This window comes from Triticum urartu, chromosome 7 (assembly GCF_003073215.2).
Source record: "Triticum urartu cultivar G1812 chromosome 7, Tu2.1, whole genome shotgun sequence".
NCBI classification, from domain to species: domain Eukaryota; kingdom Viridiplantae; phylum Streptophyta; class Magnoliopsida; order Poales; family Poaceae; genus Triticum; species Triticum urartu.
The window spans coordinates 506,750,903-506,759,497 of record NC_053028.1 but is presented as its reverse complement, the minus strand read 5'-3'; the positions used below and the strand labels follow the sequence as shown (position 1 = coordinate 506,759,497).

Sequence of the window (8,595 nt, the reverse complement as noted above, 5' to 3'; positions counted from 1 at the left end):
CATGATCCCAGCAGACAGGGTAATCTTGAGCATGTGACCAAGATCGACGGCATGCCGCATGCGGCTATTGCTGCTGTTGTTGGATCCATGCATCCACTGATTCCCATGAACGTCGCGGTACAGGGCCGCACATTTTTTCCTTACCACTTTCGTCCTCTCTTGTCAGACTAGTGCCATCACACAGATCAGCTGTACGTGATCTACATTGCATATTCCGTTGGCTGCTTCTGCGCTCTGCCAAAAGCTTCGTTCAGCGCGGCATATTTCCCACGCCCCACGGCGTATCCCCCGCCGGATCCATCGTCATGTGCTGTCACGCTGCTCACACATTATTAGCCAACTTGCGTTATCTGCATTATCTGAAAGAGCTGCCCTTTATAAAAAGATACTACTACCTCCGTTTCTAAATGTAAGCCTTTTTAGAAATTTATATTATTTTGCGGGTAAAATCTTGTATTACTCAAATAGCGTCATCCTTACAATCCGTATTAGAAAGATTAAACACCTCTGGCAGGCCAGAACCTAGCCAAAAAACAGTTGTATTTTCAGTTCTTGCATATCTAGCCAAGTAATCACTAATTAAATTTTGGCTACGAGTAATCTGAGTAATACAAATAGTGTGAAGAGACAGAAGATGTTTGATCTCAGGCTCTCAGCAACCAATGATGCAAACACTGATCTATCCAAGTCCTTCTCATTTATCATGTTCACTGCTGATATCAAGTCCACTTCAATACATATAGGCAGCACATACTCTGCTTCTAAAGCATCTGTACAAGAGGGGCAACTCACGGCAAGATTAATATATAATGCTTTCCATTTCAACACAGACTACGTACGAATGTATATAAACATATTTTATAACGTAGTTTCACTAATTTTGCTTTTAATGTAGTTTGTATCGGAATCTCTAAAAGGGCTTATATTTGGCAACCGAGGGAGTAGTAGGTTATAGGTTCACCGGCCTTCAGTTTGGCCAGTTCCTGTAAGTCAGTTTTGTAACTTAGTGGGAGTTATAAACTCAGTTCCCGTAAAACTTAATCCATTAAATTTTTTTTCCGTAAAACTAGTTCTGCGGACCATAAAATTTAGTGGAAGTTGTCCGAGAGTAACTTTTGTCACTTCCTGTAAATTGCTTTCCCTAAATCTGTTTTTATTTTATTTTTAATTAAAAAAATCAATCATACCCTAGGACCCAACAGACAGTAACACACGTGACGACTGTAGTGAGAGGCAGCGTTCCAGCAAGGTTGGGGGAGGGGGCCGTTCCGGTGAGCCGTGCGGTAAAGTTTTAGGTGGTTACTAGCCCGTCAAAACTTTACAGGAGCATGATCTTTTTGTAAACCTGCGGGAAGAAAGGGGCAATTTTACGAGAGAGACTAAAGGTATGGCCACTTTACGGGAACAATCGGAGAGGCTTTTTTCCTTTAGAGATAAAGGAGCTGTTGGAGATGCTCTAAGTTTTTTCAATGGCCTTCAATGGTTTTCTAAGAGGCGACGAGGCAGGCAGCCAACAGACCCTAGCCGACACCCATCTTCTACCCCTTCTCACCGTCACCAGGCGCGTCGCCCACAGCGGTGGGAAGATCTGGATCGAGGAGGGGCAGCTTTGGAGGTGCTAGAGGGTTGCGGTGGGACAACGAAGATGATGTGTGCTCGAGCAGCGGCCTTTGTCAGGCGGTGCACGCTAGAGGCATTAGTGATGGCCGACGGCGGACAGAGGGATTCGATGCAGAGATCTTCATTGATGGTTCGGACTTGTTGGGCCATCGGAGAGGGCATCGGATCACGGTTTTGGGCGGCGGTGAGATCAACATCAGACGCAGACATGTCGCACATCATCATGCGTGATTTTTAAACTTTCTTTAGGGAGTCATCATGTTTGTTTGGGGGCAGTGAAGCGGCGACGTTGCCCCAAGGTAGGAAAAATGTTCTCCTTGCCCTATCCTGGATCTGTTGGTGTGTTTACACTGACAGAGAGCATGTGGAGCTATGTCTTCGGCAGGTCTTTCGGGGCCTGGTTGGTTTAGGTTTCTGGTGCATTGGTCTTGATTCGGCCTGCTTTCATAGTCTTCGGAGTTTCTATATGCCCTGATTGGTACATTTTTAGCAGGACGCGGTTGCCGAAGTATCCACGGCTACATTGCCAACTTCCAGGCCGCTTCTTCTAAAAGCTCCTGGGTTTCAAAAGGGTTGCTCCGCCGTGTAAGATTTGACAGGAAGCGTTGTACCCTTTACTCGGGCCGCATGTATATTTATGGAAGGATTGTCGTGGCTTACAAGGTTTGGAATATCGCTAGGATACTTCCATAATACATCGAGAGAGGGAGATATAACTTGGAGAGGAAGAACAGAACAAAAGAAGAGATAGGAACAGAATACAGTTTAAACAGCTATCTCTACAAACTCTATTCTAACATCCTCCCTCAATCTAAACCTATAAAACTTTCTCTAGGTTTAGATTGTACTTGAACTCATTCAGTCTCCTCGTAGTAAGTGGTTTGGTGAAGCCATCAGCAAGTTGATCTCCTGTGGGAATAAACTTGATGTCAAGTAGCTTTCGTGCTACTCTTTCTCTCACAAAATGAAAAACAACTTCTATGTGTTTTGTACGTGCATGGAACACAGGATTCGCTAAAAGGTAGGTCGCATGTTGTCACACCACAACCTTGCAGCTTGTGGAGTTTTGATTCCCAACTCATATAGGAGAGTCTGAATCCACATAACTTCGGCAGTTGCATTAGCAAGAGCTTTGTATTCTGCTTCAGTACTAGACCTTGACACAGTGGCCTGTTTCCTTGCACTCCATGACACAAGGTTTGATCCCAGAAAAACAGCAAAACCACCTGTTGACCTTCTATCATCAGGGCACCCTGCCCAGTCAGCATCTGAGTATGCACTAACTAGCATGGATGGTGACTTAACAATCTTGATTCCAAGTCCCATTGTAAACTTTAGATACCTCAGAATTCTCTTTACTGCAGTCCAATGAACTGTACTTGGTGCATGCAAAAACTGACACACTTTGTTGACAGAATATGAAATATCAGGCCTAGTCAACGTTAAATATTGTAGAGCACCAACAACACTCCTATAGTTTGTTGCATCACTTGGTCCAAGTAATTCACCTCCTTCAATTGTAAGTTTCTCAGTAGTGGAAAGTGGTGTACTTACTGGTTTGCAATGTTCCATTCCTACCCTTCTCAGAATATCTGTGGTGTATTTCTCTTGTGTAAGAAGTATTCCATCCTTGATCTGTTTTACTTCTATACCAAGAAAATAATGAAGATCACACAAATCTTTGAGTGCAAACTCCACATTAAGGTCACGGAGAAGACAGGTAGTGGCTTCTGGGATGGAACTAGCAACAATTATATCATCAACATAAACAAGAACAAACATAGAGATGTTGCCTTTGTGATAGAAGAATAATGAGGTATCTGCCTTGCTTGGAATAAAGCCAAGTTGTTGTAACTGAGTGCTCAACCTGGAACACCAGGCTCTTGGAGCCTGTTTTAAGCCATACAAAGCTTTGTCTAACTTACAGACAAAATGAGGTGTGCTTTTTTTTCATACCCTGGTGGTTGCCGCATGAACACGTCTTCCTCAAGAACACCATGAAGAAACACGTTCTGGACGTCTAGCTAACGTAAGCTCCACCCTCTGGAAATAGCAATAGATAATACAAGTCGAATAGTAGTTGCCTTAACAACAGGGCTAAAGGTATCCTCATAATCAATTCCAAATCTTTGTTTAAACCCTTTTGCAACCAATCTAGCCTTGTATCTATCTATACTTCCATCAGACTTTCTTTTAATCTTATAAACCCACTTGCAATCAATCAAATTCTTTCCCTTTGTTGGTGGTACAAGATGCCACGTTTTATTTTTCATGAGTGCTTGGTATTCATTTTCCATAGCCCCTTTCCATTCTTTGTGAGCAAGAGCTTCGGCTAAATGAGTAGGTTCACCTGAACTAGTGAGGAAAGCATACTTGCGAGGATCATATCTTATTGTACCGTCCTTATATTCCTTAGGCTTGAATAATCCAGATCTTGACCTGGTATGGCGCTGAGGAATTTCCAGTGACACACGTTACAGTTTCTACATCACCAGAACCGGCCGCAGAAGATCCAGCCAAATCAGCCTGGACTAGCGTGCTGCAGGGCTCCAGATCCAAGGTGGGCGCGGGATCCGGCGAGATCCACCTCGTACCAAACGCCTCAGCAGGAGAGCTCCGCATGGCATTGTTGGCAAGGTCCACCCTGGTCGGGCTGTTGGCCCCAGAGCACGCCGACTCCCATGCAACGCGTGCGGACGGGCTACGCCCCGCGCCATCTGGGTCCACACCTAGACCTCGGTCGGCCACGGACTCAGCAGGTGGACTGGTCCAACCACTTGGCGCCTCAGGAGACGCGGGGAACGCCGCTACGCGCCGAGCGACAGGGCTGTCAGCCTGGGATCGCGCGCGGCTATCATCCTGGGATCGTGTGCCTTCTCTGGAACCGCAGTTCTACACCAAATCTGCATCGGATCGCACGCGGTTTTCGTCCTCTTCTGCACACATAAAATCATAGCCAAAAGCTGCATTTTTTCATTAGTTTCTGAATTTTCTTCTGGACTAGGCACATGATCATGTTCTACTAATTCTCCCCCGTGATCAGTACGTGGAAAAGGATCCGAGAGAAAAGAGATTTAAGCTTGAAGAAGGGCTCCCGCATTTGGATGAAGTTTGGCAAAAGGGAAAATAGTTTCATCAAAAATCACATCCCGAGAGATGTAGATGCGTCCAGTTGAAACTTCTAGACACTTGTAGCCCTTATGAAGATTGCTATAGCCAAGGAAGACACATTGAGTGGACCGAAACTCTAGTTTGTGGCGATTATATGGACGAAAAGATTTAGATAGCATGCACATCCAAAAACTTTGAGGGAATTATAATCTGGTTTTTGATGAAACAATCGTTCTAAGGGAGTTATGTTTCCAATGACCTTACTAGGCAAGCGATTGATAAGATAAGTGGCGGCAATGAAAGCTTCATCCCAATATTTCAGAGGCATAGATGCATGAGCAAGAAGGGACAGACCAACTTCAACGATGTGATGGTGTTTGCGTTCGGCAGAACCGTTCTGTTGGTGTGCATGGGGACACGAAACATGATGCTCAATGCCTATTCTTCGAAAGAAGGAGTTGAGTTTCTCATAATCTCCTCCCCAGTCACTCTGGACTGTAATGATTTTCTTGTTAAACTGACGCTCAACAAGTTTTTGGAATTCTTGGAAGACAGAGAAAACTTCGGATTTGAACTTAAGTAAGTATATCCATGTAAACTTGCTATAATCATCAATGAAACTAACATAATATTTCTTTCTTCCAAAGGAATCTCTGGCATGACCCCATACATCACTGGATATCAGTTCCAACGGAGCATGAGACACACTCTTTGATCTAGGATAGGGGAGTTGGTGACTCTTGGCACATTGACAAGCATCACAAACAGACTCTTTATTCTCACGACTAGACAATTGAAGATTGCCTTTATTCACTACTTGATCAACTATTTTTAATGAAGGATGACCTAATCTTTGATGCCACCTCTCTAAGGACGGCTTGACGACGGAGTAGACTTGGTGATGACGCTTGTGGCTAAAAGCTCTTGATGTGATAGGATATAGACCACCGACGCATCTACCGTGATGGAGGAGCTCCCTCGTTGCCCGATCCTTAATGAAGAAAATACTTGGGATGAGTTTCAAAGAAGATGTTATTACCAGTGGACAAACGAGACATGGAAGCAAGGTTTTTGTTGGCTTGTGGAGCATGAAGGACATCCTTTAGAAGATCACGTTTAACATTAGGGAAATTAATAGAGGATTGACCAATGTGACATATGTCCATACCTCCTCCACTTGCGGTGGTGTTTATCTGATCATTGCCATAATATCTTTCTCGATTTGCAAGCTTCTCCAACTCGCCGTGACATGATCTGTGGCTCCAGAATCAGCATACCAGATGGTGTCTCCAGCTTCTTCTTGCTCCCTGATGGCTGCAGCTACGTGGCGCTCTTCGGGCACGTAATCTTCATCATAGCGGTGCCAACAGTCTTTCACCTCATGCCCTGACTTTTTGCAGAGCTGGCAACACGGCCTGGTGTTAGAGTAGGAGGCGCTGAAGGGGTGTGGTCCAGAGTTGTTGGCGCGCCCACGCCCGCTGTTGTTGCCGTTGCCGCACCCCTGGTGACCACGGTGACCATGGCCTCGACCTCCAGTGCCACGACCACGTGTGACAGAGTTAACTGATGACTGGCGAAGATTGTTACCTTGTAGCAGATTCATGCGAGCTTCAAAGCTTAGCAACTGGTTGTAAAGCTCCTGGACGGTCACCGGCTCGATACGTGCAGCCAGGGCTGAGATCACCGGGTTATACTCGATGTCCAGCCCTTTGAGCACATAGGAGGTTAGCTCTCCTTCAGAGAGGGGATCACCGGTGCAGGCGATCTCATCGGCGAAGGCCTTGATCTTCGCCAGATATTTCTGCATGCCCATGTTCCCTTTGTGCAGATTGGCGAGGGCGATGCGGGTGTTGACGATCTATGCTTGCGTCTGGGCAGCGAAGGAGGCATGGATGGCACTCCATACCTCGGCCGGTGTCTGAAGAGTAGCGACCTGCGCAAGAATCTCACGTGACAGAGACCCCATAAGGTATCCTTGTACCTGTTGCTGCTGGGCGAACTAGATCGACCAGGCGTAGTTGAAGACTTGCTCCTCTTTCCCATCTTTGGTGATGGTGATGGTAGGAGGGGGTGCCGGGCTTGCGCCGTCCAGGAAGTGCTCCATCTGTGCTCCCTTTATTTGGGGTAGCACGATGGCCTTCCAGAGGAGGAAGTTCGTCCTCGTGAGCTTCTTAGATGGAGGAGACCCGAGAGAGGAGACGCTGATGTGGGAGGAGGAAGATGCATAGGTGGATGGTGTGGATTGGGTGGACAGGGTACTCATGGTGGAACCTATTAGGGCAGTATTGGTGGCAGCGATGGTGGAAGCAGCGGTGCTGGCATTGGTGCCTGACATGATTTCTCTCGATGCCTCTCTCTGGTTAGGTTTCAGGTTTCTCTCTCGATCAACTAGATCGATCTTTCAGGAATGCTAGACGTACGAGAGGAAGGGCTCTGATGACCATGTAAGATTTGATAGGAAGCGTTGAACCCTTTGCTCGGGCCGCATGTATATTTATGGAAGGATTGTCGTGGCTTACAAGGTTTGGAATATCGCTAGGATACTTCCAGAATACATCGAGAGAGGGAGATATAACTTTGAGAGGAAGAACAGAACATAAGAAGAGATAGGAACAGAATACAGTTTAAACAGATATCTCTACAAACTCTATTCTAACACGCTGAAGCGAGGTCCCAGAGGCGGCATAGAGCTTTTCTCATGATGCATCACCGATGGATGGAGGAGGAAGAAGACTTCAGCACCCCCAAGAATTTGAGTGTATTTCTATTTTTTGTAGGGATGACCGTGTAAGGACCTGTCATAGTTAAGGTCAACTCCAATGTCACACACCAAAACATACACGCCCAATATTTGCGGACATGTCTGAATGTATACGCGGACATAGATAGGGGGAGGAGGCCATCCAACAGCAGGCTTCAAATTCAGACCGTGTGATGGCTAATATATTGGGGAACGTAGTAATTTCAAAAAAATTCCTACGCACACGCAAGATCATGGTGATGTATAGCAACGAGAGGGGAGAGTGTTGTCTATGTACCCTCGTAGACCGACAGCGGAAGCGTTATAACAACGCGGTTGATGTAGTCATATGTCTTCACGGCCCGACCGATCAAGCACCGAAACTACGGCACCTCCGAGTTCTAGCACACGTTCAGCTCGATGACGATCCCCGGACTCCGATCCAGCAAAGTGTCGGGGAAGAGTTCCGTCAGCACGACGGCGTGATGACGATCTTGATGTTCTACCGTCGCAGGGATTCGCCTAAGCACCGCTACAATATTATCGAGGAATATGGTGGAAGGGGGCACCGCACACGGCTAAGAAAACGATCACGTGGATCAACTTGTGTGTCTAGGGGTGCCCCCTACCCCCGTATATAAAGGAGCAAGGGGAGGAGGCCGGCCGGCCCTAGGGCGCGCCAAGGAGGAGTCCTCCTCCTCCTAGTAGGAGTAGGAGTCCTCCTCCTAGTAGGAGTAGGACTCCCCTCTTTCCTACTCCTACTAGGAGGGGAAAGGAAGGGGGAGAGGGAGAAGGAAAGGGGGAGCCGCCCCCCCCCCTCTCCTAGTCCAATTCGGACAAGAGGGGGAGGGGCGCGCGGCCCACCCTGGCCGCCCCTCTCTCTCTCCACTAGGGCCCATGAGGCCCATTACTTCTCCGGGGGGGTCCGGTAACCCTCCGGCACTCCGGTTTTCTCCGAAATCATCCGGAACACTTCCGGTGTCCGAATATAGCCGTCCAATATATCAATCTTTATGTCTCGACCATTTCGAGATGCCTCGTCATGTCCGTGATCACATCCGGGACTCCGAACTTACTTCGGTACATCAAAACTCATAATATAACTGTCATCGAAACCTTAAGCG

The 8,595-nt window shown here is 47.0% G+C and overlaps 1 pseudogene; it reads right to left on the bottom strand.

Annotated features, from left to right (window-relative positions):
- Positions 1-6,339: 6,339 nt before the first annotated feature.
- On the bottom strand, positions 6,340-6,478 carry LOC125526161 (annotated as a pseudogene).
- Between the last annotated feature and the right edge of the window lie 2,117 nt (positions 6,479-8,595).